Raw genomic sequence first — 13,650 nt, forward strand, 5'->3', positions numbered from 1 at the left:
CAAAATACACAGAGGAGTCCACAGAATAGGGGAGACATCAATTTTGATAGCATAAAAATGAATTAGTATCAATATTTTATTGAAATTAGACATTATTGATTACATGATAAAATAAAATAAATAGAGGATCAGTCGTTTTTTTTCCCCATTTTCCCCTCTATTGTCGATGTTTTGGATAAAATGAGTCCATTTTCATCAGAGGACCCTCACAATAAAATGCATGCTGTTTTTTCTTCAATCTTTGGATCAGATTCATAATCAACATCAACTTTAATAATTATAGTCATTAGCTCTGCCCAACAGAAAGTCGGCCATTTTGGATTTTTTGAATATTGCAGTCTCTGAACTTTTAAATACTCCTCCTAGGTGATTCATAAGACTGTCACCACATTTATACAACATTGTGCCAAGACACTGAAGATGCTAAATTGTGAACAGATTTTGATATATCAAATGGTGAAAAATGGGAAACAGGAAGTATCTCATATTTTCTGTGTGCAATGTGTGATTTAGATAAAAATTGAAATGTATGTTTAGTCTTAGGGGCTAATCACATGGATTTAACTGTTTTTGATCATGGTCATAGCTCCACCACCTGGCAACAGGATGTGTGGCTCTTACAACAGACTTTAAAAGGGTCCTCTTATATTTACCCGAATTGCTTCAAAATTGTTTAGAATAATGTCAAATGCCAAATGCATGTGTCCACCTTGCAATGTTTTCCAAAAGCCACTGGATGGAAATGGACCAGTTGTGCTTGGGCCCGTCATCGCTGCTTGCAGCTATATTTTAAATTAAAATGTTATGGCATTATGTATTCAAACAAAGATAACCATACTGTAATAAAAAAGTACAGTAAAAGTGAGCTATCAGGAAATAGTAATTGTTGTTATGTAATTATTCTTTGCCATATTACTCATCTAATGCAGTTTACATGAGCCTTTTCCCTCTCATCATCTTTTTCTCCTGCTTGTTCATAAAGGGGCAACAATGACCACAAACAACATCAGAACATGTGAATGAAAAGCTGGCTGGTCTGCTCCAACGGTTTTAACAGCTGAACAAGCCCGTTTGATTCACTGTTATGTGGGTGTATAGTAGGGGGTGCTCTTTTAATGTGCACAGTTTAAGAGTTGGGTGGAGCAGTATTTAGCGAGGAAGCATTTTATAGCCTAAATGGCTGAGAAGATTGAGTGAGAGCAAAGGACAGATGTGGTCAGGGCTGCTGTGGTAAGGAAACCTAAAGCCTGCTGTCTGACCAGCACCACAGTAACAGCATACTTCCCATTCTTCCCCCAAACCTCAGACCAGCCACGCCATTTCCTCTCGCCAACTGCCCAGAGCTTCCTCCTGCTTTGGCATGAATGGAAGTTGGAAGAGTGCGTTCAGCCAGTCTGTGTACAGTTGTAACAATGGAATGCAATTCATTAGCATGTCTTTTTGGTGGATCTGTGATCTTTTTTATTTCCTGTGGAATAGCATCCTTAATAAATATGTGGTCATGTGACATATGTGTAGCTCACTGCATCGTGTTGCCAAATGAATGCAACTTTGTGTATCCAAAATAGTGTGTTTTCCTGGAAAGGACAGAAATGGCCTGATCAGGATGAAGCTTTGAGAAATGTTTATTAGTCTGAAAAAATTCAGAAGCCATAATTTTAATAATAATTTTAAAATTATGTGAAAAATAAAACTACAGACACATGACTGTTAGTCCTTGGTGGGAAATTAGAGCATTAGATTAGTATTATCAACTAAAAAAATATTTTAGTCTACTTTTAAGATTTAAGTATTTTAATTTTAAAACTAAATTAAATCAATTTGAATAGTGTAATTTGTAACATAATTAAATTAATAAAATTAAAAATATTTAGGTGTTGTAAATGTTATGTTGTTAAAGATATTTTAATTTGTTCAGGTAAACCTTAAAATGATATATATATATATATATATATATATATATATATATATATATATATATATATATATATAAAATGATATATTTTGTGCTCAAAAGTATGCATACCCTGGCAGAAATTGTGAAATTTTGGTCTTTTATTTAAGGATAGTGATCATATGAAGCCATTTATTATCACACAGTTTTTTGGCTCCTTTTTAAATCATAATGATAACAGAAATCATCCAAATGGCCCTGATCAAAAGTTTACATACCCTTGAATGTTTGGCCTTGTTACAGACACACAAGGTGACACACACAGGTTTAAATGACAATTAAAGGTTAATTTCCCACATCTGTGGCTTTTTAAATTGCAATTAGTGTCTGAGTATAAATAGTCAATGAGTTTGTTAGCTCTCACGTGGATGCACTGAGCAGGCTAAATACTGAGCCATGGGGAGCAGAAAAGAACTGTCAAAAGACCTGCGTAACAAGGTAATGGAACTTTATAAAGATGGAAAAGGATATAAAAAGATATCCAAAGCCTTGAAAATGCCAGTCAGTACTGTTCAATCACTCATTAAGAAGTGGAAAATTCTGGATCTCTTGATACCAAGCCAAAGTCAGGTAGACCAAGAAAGATTTCAGCGACAACTGCCAGAAGAATTGTTCGGGATGCAAAGAAAAACCCACAGGTAACCTCAGGAGAAATACAGCTTGCTCTGGAAAAAGACAGTGTGGTTGTTTCAAGGAGCATAATACGACGATACTTGAACAAAAATGAGCTGCATGGTCGAGTTGCCAGAAAGAAGCCTTTACTGTGCCAATGCCACAAAAAAGCCCATTTACAATATGCCCTACAACACTTTGACACGCCTCACAGCTTCTTGGAGTGACAAGACCAAAATAGAGCTTTATGGTCACAACAATAAGCGCTATGTTTGGAGAGGGGTCAACAAGGCCTATAGTGAAAAGAATACCATCCCCACTGTGAAGCATGGTGGTTGCTCACTGATGTTTTGGGGGTGTGTGAGCTCTAAAGGCACGGGGAATCTTGTGAAAATTGATGGCAAGATGAATGCAGCATGTTATCAGAAAATACTGGCAGACAATTTGTATTCTTCTGCATGAAAGCTACACATGGGACACCCTTGGACTTTCCAGCATGACAATGACCCTAAGCACAAGGCCAAGTTGACCCTCCAGTGGTTTCAGCAGAAAAAGGTGAAGGTTCTGGAGTGGCCATCACAGTCTCCTGACCTTAATATCATCGAGCCACTCTGGGGAGATCTCAAACGTGCAGTTCATGCAAGACGACCAAAGACTTTGCATGACCTGGAGGCATTTTGCCAAGACGAATGGGCAGCTATATCACCTGCAAGAATTTGGGGCCTCATAGACAACTATTACAAAAGACTGCACGCTGTCATTGATGCTAAAGGGGGCAATACACAGTATTAAGAGCTAAGGGTATGCAGACTATTGAACAGGGGTCATTTCATTTTTTTCTTTGTTGCCATGTTTTGTTTTATGATTGTGCCATTCTGTTATAACCTACAGTTGAATATGAATCCCATAAGAAATAAAAGAAATGTGTTTTGCCTGCTCACTCATGTTTTCTTTAAAAATGGTACATATATTACCAATTCTCCAAGGGTATGCAAACTTTTGAGCACAACTGTATACCATGTATATAAATGTGTACAAACTTGCAGTAATACACATGCACATCAGTTCACATACGTACACCAAGGTATACCGCTAAACTCATAGCAAATCATGCTACTCATGAATAGTAGAGGGCAGCATTGCACAACATAAGGGCTTTACGTTTGAGGCACAGCTCAATGTCCAGTTGCACATCTGTTTGCTTCACCCTTGCAAGTTCCTCTGCATGCCTCATGTTTTCTCTGGCACCAGTTGCCAGGCCAGCAGCAGTCATGATGCGGAAATGATAACGGACAGTGGACAGAATGGTAGCTGTCAAACTTGTTTAGAGAAATGTCTATCCCCTTCCTTCTCTTTTTTCTCCCTGGCAACCACCAAATCTTTTTTTTTTTTGCTGCTGAAAGCAACAAGGGTGTTATGGACTGTCTTGTTCATTCAGCTTAATATGCAGACAAAAATAAACTAACATTATTTTAATCAAAGCATAATTTATTTATTGTTACTGTCAAACAATAAAGTAAAGGCTAGTATCCATATTGAGATCAATATTATGCAGAATTCTGAGATAGCGGCCCATGCAATGTACTAAACCTGGCTTATCACCTCTGATTGAAGATTGATTTGGATTATCACTCAGAAAATCCAGAGTTCTGAGTGACACAGAAGACAAAGAAACAGAGCTGGACAAACAGAGAGAAAGGGAGAGAGATGTGTGAATGAGTGGTAGAGTCCGAGCGCCAGGGTGACGCAGGCGGCCGCAAGAGAGGGCTTATAAAATGTGAATCATCTTGCACCCTGTTTTTAGCCAAACCATGAAAATGCTGGAATGAAAGGGCACTTAATTTAGACTCATCTTTTTTTAACTTTCCTGTGGCTGGCAATTCATGCATGGCAGCAAGCAGACCGGATTTTGGGGGAGCAGGCAATGGGAACAGTTCGGCCAGGGGGTGGCACCTACCCAGCACTCAACTCTGGTGCTTGTTAGTGTACCCACGAATCTGCCATCTTTAATCTGCTGGCAAAGGGGAGGTGAGGATAGGAGGAGAGCAGAGAAGTGGAGATGACTAGGGGCTAAAAACAAAATCTTTTTTCATTTTGGTTCATTGAGAAAAAACTGTATTTTCTTTGTTCCGGTTCAGAAGTTCCACAGCCTCCTTTCCAAATGGTTACTGGTTAGAACAAAACAAAAGAATAGTTAATAACATTCTTTTTAAAATGACAGTACTCTGCCCTAAGGGGTGGGTGAAATACCAGTTGCAGTGTTGCCAGATCTGGTCTGGAAAAACAAGCCCAAAATAAGCCACTTGCCTCACCAAAATAAGTGAAAATAAGCAATAAAATGTTCTCCTGTGTGGTGTATTTAACAGCAAAAAAATCATGACAAGCATACAGCTGGCTTTATTTATAAAATAAATCAGAATACAAACCTATTTTGTATTCTGGGGGGCATGGTGAAGAGAACAGAACTGAGTAATTAAACAAACAAACACGAGAACTGACTGAAGCAGTACAGCATAACAGGAACCAACTGACAGTGTTAACACACAAAACAAACTGGCACAGGACAGAACACGAGAGGAGCTTAAATAGGGAAGGGGTAATTGGGGAGCAGGTGCCACCAATGATTAGTCAATTGGAGCTGGAAATGGAGCTGGCGTTCTCCACGTGACACCTGCAAAACACAAGAGGAAGAGAGAGACAAATACAAACACAGGAAAACACTCAGACAAGACAAACTGACAGACAAAGGAACTATGTATTGAACAAGGATTACACGGATGCCTTTAACAGTTGCGCACTGTCACCATGTCAACAATCGCGTCTCCTGCTGAAAGCATTTAAATGCGCTCCTCCCGCTGGGCCCCATGCGAGTTGTAGGCTGGGCTCCATGGGCCCCTGGGCTTCAGCCCGTATAAGCCTGTGCATTAATGCGCCCCTGGGCAGAACTAAAGAGTGTGAACTGAGCTGAACCAAAGTCCCTTTAAAATCAAGTCAGGTCACTTTGCAGGCATGTTTGTAACATCTCTGGGCAGTTATTTTCTATGAAAAAAAGTATAGCTCTTATCTACTTGAATGGGGAAAGACTGAAATCTCCAAAACTGTTTTTCAAATCAACAAAACATTTTGATTAACTATTGTAACTGTAAGGTTGGACTTCCATTGCTAGAGCTGCCATATTAAGCGTTATGAATTCTCCCATTCATAAGTATACCGGTGACCCGTCTCATCCTATACTGTCTCTAGTAGAACTTTTTCTTACAGTAAATGCTGGTGGATTGTTATGTAATGTGTTAGTTGAACATTGCTCTGATTTACAAAGGCCTTTACACTCCAAAACATTATTCAACTCAACTTTATTTGTATAGCACATTTAAAACAACATAGTTGACCAAAATGTAAAAATATGACAACATTATAAAATTTCCATAAGCACAAACATCAATAATCTAAAACACAAAAATGCAAACACTCCAAAACTGTGTCCTACATTTCAGTTCTCAGACTCAGAAAGGCCAGTGCATTCAACATTCAGTGTTTTGCTGCCATGACAGAAAGTGTTTTGTATTTTATTAAAAAGTAATCTCTCCAGGCTGATTCTTGATAACTTAAAGTAATAGTTCACCCAAAAATGAAAATTGTATCATCATGTACTTACCCTTATTTTGCTGCAAAGCTAGATGACTTTCTTTCTTCCTTGGAACACACCAGATACTATGATTTTGTGAGGAATATTCAGCAGAAGGAAAGACTATCAGTGCATAGAAACGCATATTTCGGACTGTTCCTCAAACAAAGCGATTGTTTAGCTTCAGAAGATTTGGAACATAGCAATTTAGTCATATGGACCACTTTTAGGATATTTATATGGTTCTTTTTTGTTATTTTTTAGATTGACAACCTCACTCCCCATTCACTTTCATGATGTGGAAAAGAGCAGCCTGGATTTATTCAAAAATCCCCTGTTTGTGTTGAGAAAAAGCGATATAGGTTTAAACCAACATGAGTGAGTAAATGATAACAATTTTCATTTTGGGATCATTCTTTTAAGCTCCGTATCCCCCAGTGCGCCAGTTCCACATTGTCTTGTGGTAGTACACATGCACATGCATCTAGCCACTATTACCATTTATTGCTGTGACTGCTGCCTTTATTTCATTCAATTAATGCCCTTTCCAAGGCTAAGCTTGTTGACAAATTAAGACGTGTCATTTCAATTTAAAGCATGCTGCACCACTGCAATGAGATTTCCTTGTGTACATTGTAACTCACATACTCATACTCTCAGTGTATAATAAGCACTGTTACAGTGTGGTTTGCATTTCCCCATGTGCAATTGTGGAGAAGCCACATGAAAAAGCCTTGGTATTAAAGGACAAGTCTTGGTTGGGAGGGATTCTGTCATGCAACAAGAGTGTGTTTTTCACTTTTGTCCCTCCTTTTTGGAGAAATTCCAGCCTGATCTCATTAATATACCTTGCTATTTGCTCGTTAATATTTGTAACAATTAAACATACATGTTTGTACGTTTGGATAGAAAGCATCTAAAACGTAAACATTTTTATGTATTTACAGCTTTAGAAATGTACAATATTGATGAATCCATTTAAAATATATTTGAATACACAAATTCTCCGAAACCAGGAAAATGGTGCCTCCAGAGGCTGTATACGGAGGTAGGAAGGGACCAAGGCATGTCCGAATCCAATGTTCATGTCAATCAAATCAAATCAAATCACTTTTATTGTCACACAGCCATATACACAAGTGCAATGGTGTGTGAAATTCTTGGGTGCAGTTCTGATCAACATAGCAGTTGTGACAGTGATGAGACATATACCAATTTACAATAACATCAAATTAATACAACACAATTTAAAATTTAATATACACATAATTACACACAACACAATATACAAATAATAACATACACTGTACAGTATACAATACACACAATATAGTTACACATTATTCAATAAAAAAAATATAGTATATATAGAATGTACAGTAGGTTGTATTGTACTGTATTGACATTCAGGCTGTCGGTTGATAGTAAGTTGTTAAGAGAGAATATAATATAATAATAATAATATAATTTATGACAGTCCGGTGTGAGATATAAGAGTAAGAGCAATAAAGTGCAGTGATGATGTATTCTGATCGTGGGAGATCAAGAGTTCAAAAGTCTGATTGCTTGGGGGAAGAAGCTGTCATGGAGTCGGCTGGTGCGGGTCCTGATGCTGCGATACCTCCTGCCTGATGGTAGCAGTGAGAACAGCCCATGGCTCGGGTGGTTGGAGTCTCTGATGATCCTCCGAGCTTTTTTCACACACCGCCTGGTATATATGTCCTGGAGGGAGGGAAGCTCACCTCCGATGATGTGTCTGGCAGTTCGCACCACCCTTTGCAGTGCTTTGCGGTTGTGGGCTGTGCTATTGCCGTACCAGGCGGAGATACAGCCAGTCAGGATGCTCTCTACAGTGCAGGTGTAGAACTGTGTGAGAATGTGGTGGTTCATTCCAAACTTCCTCAGCCGTCTCAGGAAGAAGAGGCGCTGATGAGCCTTCTTCACAATGACTTCAATGTGGATGGACCATGTGAGTTCCTCAGTGATGTGGACACCCAGGAACTTGAAGCTGCTGACTCTCTCCACTGGTGCTCCATTGATGGTGATAGGACTGTGTTCTCTGTCTTTTCTTCTGAAGTCCACCACAAGCTCCTTTGTCTTTCTGATGTTGAGGGAGAGGTTGTGCTCCTGACACCAGTGTGTCAGAGTGTGCACCTCCTCTCTGTAGGCTGTTTCATCATTGTCAGTGATCAGACCTACCACCGTCGTGTCATCAGCAAACTTAATGATGGCATTGGAGCTGTGTGTTGCCACACAGTCATGTGTGTACAAGGAATACAAGAGTGGGCTGAGAACACAGACCTGTGGGGCTCCAGTGTTGAGGGTCAGTGATGAGGAGATGTTGCTGCCTATTCTAACCACCTGGCATCTGCTTGACAGGAAGTCCAGGATCCAGCTGCACAGTGAGCTGTTTAAGCCCAGAGCCCGGAGTTTCACATCTAGCTTGGAGGGCACTATGGTTTTGAATGCTGAGCTGTAGTCTACAAACAACATTCTCACATAAGTGTTCTTTTTTCCAGGTGGGAGAGAGCATTGTGTATTGTAGATGCAATGGCATCATCAGTGGAGCGGTTGTTGCGGTAAGCAAACTGCAATGGGTCTAGAGAGAGAGGCAGCACAGAGCAGATGTAATCTCTGATTAGTCTCTCAAAGCATTTGCTGATGATGGGGGTCAGAGCAACAGGACACCAGTCATTTAAGCAAGTGATTTTTGATTGCTTTGGAACAGGCACAATGGTGGATGTTTTAAAGCATGTGGGGACTACAGACAAAGAGAGGGAAAGGTTGAAAATGTCCATAAAAACACCAGCCAGCTGGTTCGCGCACGCTCTGATGACGCGGCCCAGAATGCCGTCTGGACCCACGGCTTTGCGCATATTCACCCGTCGGAAAGATCGGGTTACATCCTCTACAAAGACGGAGAGTGAACTAACCTCTGTAGCTTCGGCCGCGAGAGCTCTCTCCGTGAGGGCGGTGTTATTTCCCTCAAAACGAGCATAAAAAGTATTTAGCTCATCCGGGAGAGAGGCAGCGGTGTTCATGGTGGAGTTTTTATTCCCTTTAAAGTCCGTGATGATGTTAATTCCCTGCTACATGCTTCTAGAGTTGGTGGTGTTACACTGTCCTTCAATCTTGTTCCTGTACTGGCGTTTTGCTGTTCTGATAGTTTTTCGGAGGGCATAACTGGCTTGTTTATGCTCCTCCGCGTTCCCGGAATTAAAAGCGGAGGTCCGCACATTAAGTGCCACGCGAACATTGCTATTTATCCATGGCTTCTGGTTCGGATAGATCCGTGTTGTTCTGGTCAGAACGACGTCCTCTACGCACTTTCTGATGAAACACATTATGCTATCAGCGTAAAGCTTGATGTCGTCATCAGAGGCGGACCGGAACATGTCCCAGTCCGTGTGATCAAAACAGTCTTGTAGCGTAGAGTCTGATTGGTCCGACCAGCACTGGATCGTTCTGAGGGTGGGTGCTTCCTGTTTCAGTTTCTGCCTGTAAGTGGGCAGAAGCAGAATGGAAAAGTGGTCCGATTTGCCAAATGGTGGGCGGGGGAGGGATTTGTAGCCATCCCGGAAGGGAGAGTAGCAATGGTCCAAAACCCAGTCCCCTCGTGTGTTGAAACTAATGTGCTGGTGGTATTTTGGTACGACTGATTTGAAACTGGCTTTATTAAAGTCCCCGGTCACAATGAACGTGGCCTCAGGGTGCGCGGTTTCCTGCTCACTTATACTCCCATACAGTTCCTTGAGTGCCCGGTCTGTGTCGGCTTGTGGCAGGAGGTACACAGCAGTGATAATGACCGCTGTGAATTTCCTCGGTAGCCAGATTGGTCAACACAGAAGCATGAGAAATTCCAGATCAGGAGAGCAGAAAGACTTGATAGAATGTACGTTCCTCTGATCACACCAGGATTTGTTGATCATAAAACATATACCACCACCTCTGCTTTTACCTGAGAGGTCTTTCGCTCTGTCCGCTCAGTGCACGGAGAACCCCGTGGGTTCAATGGCTGAGTCTGGAATCTCCGCAGACATCCAAGTTTCCATAAGGCAGATAATGCAGCAGTCCCTCATCTCTTGTTGGAAAGAGATCCACGCTTTCAGCTCGCAGAGCTTGTTATCCAGAGACTGAACATTTGCCAGTAGAATACTGGGTAGCGGGGGTCGATTTGCGCAGCGTCTTACTCTGATGAGAACGCTGGCTCTGTTTCCCCTTTTTCTCCTGCGTTTCCGCGTCCGGGCTGCCCAGACAAAGGGCTCCGCTTGTGTGTTTGTAAACGGCGGGTCGGCATTGAGGAATTTGAAGTCCGGTTTACGGTGTGAAATTGCTGAACCAATGTCCAAAAGTGTTTGTCTGTCGTAGACAATAAGGCAGACAACATCCAAGACAAAAAACATAACAATTGTAAACAAAACACCTGTCACATCCTGTCTACTGAGATACCTTCATCTGATCAAGTTTTGAAAGCAGCATAGATGTATCATTCGCTGCCTATAAAATCCCACAATCTTGTGCGTGCCATTCCACAACGGTTGAGCTGAAGAAAAAAAAGGCAGTCGAATAGCCAATTTGTGTATAAATGTATGTTTTTATTCACTTTTTCCAAGTTTTGATTCCATTTCTAGCGAGAAAGTAGGATTGTTGTTATTGGGTTATCGCCAAAACTCTCTTGATTTTATTCTAGATTATTAGACTATTCAGACCAACCGAACTACAATGAAGCAGATGCATTACCTTTAGAGGACATTAGATGGCGATAATCAGTTGTTGGTATATTAGCAACGATGTGACATTATGCTGCCTCAGTAGCCTGTTTCTGGAGGTACCTTCGTACACAAATGCTGTCTGTTGAGTCATTGACTGATAGGACAGTGAGCCAATAAGACAGCTACCTTTGGTTTCGGACATAGCCGTCATATATCATTCAAACATATACATTGCAGAATACGGCATATTGCAAACGGTCACGAGAAACTTGAGAACCAATGAGCATTCAACATCACTGCTGTAAAACCACTGGTTGTAATGCTTGAGGCAGCAATTGTTTTATTTTGAAAACGAAGCCAACGCATGTTGATGGTTACAGCAGGCATGACGGTGCTGCGGCGGATGGAGACGGAGATCATTGAATAAAAGGCTTGAATTTGGGTCTGTTCTTCACAGAAAGTAGTCTGAAGATTTGGATTATAGCTAACAAATTTATGGATTAATTTGATTGTTTTATGGTGGTTTTTGTTGTTTATTTTTATTTTTAAAATTAAATGCTTAATAAATGATTAAACGATTACAGAGTTTATTTCATTTTAACATAAAAAAAAAAAAAGAAAAAAGTTTAGTCATGGTTCAAGTGATATTCCTTTAAAACATTGTATAGGGCTGCAGAAACCCCTCAGAACTGAATTAAACCATTAAAATGTCATATTATAATATCAACTGCATTAAACAAATATGATGGCATTTAACTAATCTCACAGATTATAAATTAAATGTAATTAACTGATTAATTCTATAAACTATTCAATATTAATAAATTCAAACAGTACACATAAACATTTGTACATTTCTATAAGTGTTAATACGTTTAGATGCTGTCAATACATCAGTATTGTACGTTTCAGTGTCTATGCAAACATAAGAGAATGTACGTTTGCTTGAACCAAACTTTACGTAAGAATACATACGAATTCTCATGAGATAACATTGGAAATTCAGCCACCGCAGTATTAGGCAGGGCAACTGCATATGAGTCTATCTTAAATGGCTCTCACCATCAAAATGCGAAAGGGAAAGGTATGTTGCTTTGGATTGTCCAACACTTTCATTAAGGCTTAATAGGACATGACACATCTTTTTGATTATAGGAGAAACATCTGTTTAAATGACTGCGTGTGTATGTGTTCACAGGCTTGTGATTGGTGTTCTTCACTGAATGAATAATAAATGTAAGTTATTGAAATTTACAAGTTCATGAAGAGTTTGTAGCAAGTTCCTTTTGATCTGAGAAGCAATGAAACATTTCAAGTAATGCATTCCATGTTTGTGGTAGACAGGGGTTGTATAATTTTCGTTCAGAATAAATAATAATACTAAAAAAAACAAAAAACAGGTAACATATTATTGTAGTCAACATCCTATAAAATTAAAAAGCCTTGACTATGGAACAAAATATGTGCCATTGGGACTTTAACTTGAATTTTATGACTTGAATTTAAACATGTTTACTTGAAATTGAATTTGCAGTTTTTAACTTGAATCACATCAAACTTGAAATTTAAATGTACGTGGCATGAATTCAGATCATTAAATTCAGATAAAAAAAATTTAAAACACCGATTCAAGTTTTATATTCAAATTCGGGTAAATTTGACGAAGACATTCAGGCTACTCAGAAAGAGCAATCGAGCCTGTATGCAATCGAACTCCTTCTTGACCAATCACAACGTAGCTCACCGTTCACATTTGGAAGAGGAAGGGTCCGCTGTGAAATGGTGCCAATGTGGGATCATGGCTGAACGAGAGCCACTGCCTCTCTCTAGCGTAAATTACTTAATCTGCCCTGATGCAAACTCCAGATGTTATTAGTGTGATTGATAAACAGGCTGTTAGATACATTAAATAAATGTTTATCATATCAATGCTTGCCACATGTTCCAAAAGGCAGTTAGCTAATATTTGCTGTTTCACGAGCCAGCCACCTTCACCTTTCGCAAGCTGCAGCCCCATTTCTTTCAAATGGACACAGAACTGAAAGTAGATGCCTCGCTGATCGTAACACTGCAGCATGGGTATCCTATCAGCAGAAATGTGATGTTAAGAAGACTATTAGTTAATGACTAGACCTTACTTTCTACTTCTTACTTAGCAGTCTAGTGTTAACTTAAACGGTAGCTAGTTGGCTCATGAAACAGCAGCAAACATTAATGGATCCCCTGGGTGTTATATAGAGCAGTGGTTCTCAACCAGGGGGTCGGGACCCACTAGGGGGCCTCAGTACACTTCCAGGCAGGCCTCAGGATCTCTTAATATTTTCTAAAATAAGGTAGATTATTGTAATTTTTATAATTATTATAATTCAACTTATTGAAAATGCTAAAAATGTAATATCTCCCTACAACAGCTTGCTTTTTATGAAGAATATACAGTTCTAGACATTTCTGGAATCACAAATTTATCATGATTAATTGTTTTAATCTATTGACGCTAGTAGTTTCTTTCATTAAAAAACTTTGAAAACAAGCTTTGTCATCTATACAGTAGAAGTATAAAAGGAAATATCTTATAATAGATATATCTTATAATATATAAATATATAATTGCCTACACAGGGAGCCATTGAATATTTTCTCCGACAATGGGGGGCCTTGGAGTCAAAAAGGTTGAGAACCACTGATGTAGAGCATTAATAAAATAAATAAATAAATAACAGCAGCAAAGATTAGCTAACTGCCTTGCC

The sequence above is a fragment of the Myxocyprinus asiaticus genome, chromosome 11, assembly GCF_019703515.2.
Source record: "Myxocyprinus asiaticus isolate MX2 ecotype Aquarium Trade chromosome 11, UBuf_Myxa_2, whole genome shotgun sequence".
Taxonomy (NCBI): Eukaryota; Metazoa; Chordata; class Actinopteri; order Cypriniformes; family Catostomidae; genus Myxocyprinus; species Myxocyprinus asiaticus.